Raw genomic sequence first — 1,701 nt, forward strand, 5'->3', positions numbered from 1 at the left:
ACACATATGTAATACCTTTTGTAATAAAAATTTCAAAAAAAAAAAAGAAAGAAAGAAAAAATGGAAAAAAAAGAGGAAAGAAGCCTGATAAACGTATATGCACCCAATTCAGGAGCACCCAAATACATAAAAAAAAAGCTCCTGGAAGATATCAAAAGAGAGATTGACAACAATACAATCATAGTAGGGGACTTTAAATACAACACTGAAATCACTTTATAAATCCTCTAGACAAAAAATCAACAAAGAAACAGCACTCCTAAGTGACTCACTAGATCATATGGACTTAATTGACATCTTCAGAACATCTCACCCCAAAGCTACAGAATATACGTTCTTCTCAAATGCACATGAGACATTTTCATAAATAGACCACATACTGGGTCACAAGCAATGTCTTCCCAAATTCAAGAAGATTGAAATCATATCAAGCATCTTCTCAGACCACAAGGGCATAATATTAGAAATAACCACCAATAAAAACAATCCGAAAAATTCAAATCCTTGGAAGCTAAATATCATGCTATTAAACAATGATTGGGTCACCAATGAGATCAAAGAAGAAATTAAAAAAAATCGGGAATCTAATGAAAATAAAAACACTACAATCCAAAATCTATGGGATGCCAAGAAAGCAGTCCTGAGAGGGAAGTTTATAGCCATACAGGCCTAACAAAAAAACCCAAACCAAAACAAAACAAACAAAAAAAATGGTAGTAAATTATCTAAATCTATAACTCAAAAAATTAGAAAGAGAGCAATAGGAAAAACCCAGAGTGAGCACAAGGAAGGAGATCATAAAAGTCAGAGCAGAAATAAATAACATAGAGACCAAAAAAACAATAAAAAAGATCAATGCTAAAAATCTTAATAGGCTGATAACTATGGAATAAATTGAAGCCATCATTAAAAAGCTTCCAGCAAACACACCCCCAGGGCCAATCAGTTTCACAGGGGAATTTTACACAACATTCAAGGAAGAACTAAAACCTATCCTCTTCAGACTACTACAAAAAATCCAAGAGGAAGGAACACATCCAAGCTCATTCTATGAAGCTAGAATCACACTAATACCAAAACCAGATAAAGACAACACAATGAAAGAGAATTATAGGCCAATAGCCCTTATGAATATAGATGCCAAAATCTTCAGCAAAAATCTAGCAAATCGGATCCAACAGTACATCAGAAAGATCATACACCATAACCAAGTATGATTTATCCCAGGGTTGCTAAGATGGTACAATATCCCCAAATCAATAAACGTGATACATCACATAAACAAATTGAAAGACAAAAATCACATAGTCATATCAACTGATGCAGAAAAAGCATTTGCCAAAATCCAACACCCTTTCGTGTTAAAAACTTTCAGCAAGGTGGGAATAGAAGGATCATACCTCAACATAATAAAAGCCATATATGACAAGCCCACAGACAGCATCATACTCAATGGGCATAATCTAAAACCATTTCCCCTAAGAATAGGAACAAGACAAGGATGCCCACTCTCACCACTCCTGTTCAACATAGTACTGGAAGTACTAGCCATTGCAATCAGACAAGAAGAAGAAATAAAAGGCATCCAAATTGGAAAAGAAGAAGTAAAACTGTCCTTATTTACAGATGTCTTGAAACTGTATGTTGAAAACCCTAAAGACACCATCCAAAAATTATTAGACAATAAATGAATTTGGCAAT

Source organism: Myotis davidii, unplaced genomic scaffold, assembly GCF_000327345.1.
Source record: "Myotis davidii unplaced genomic scaffold, ASM32734v1 scaffold1037, whole genome shotgun sequence".
Lineage (NCBI taxonomy): Eukaryota > Metazoa > Chordata > Mammalia > Chiroptera > Vespertilionidae > Myotis > Myotis davidii.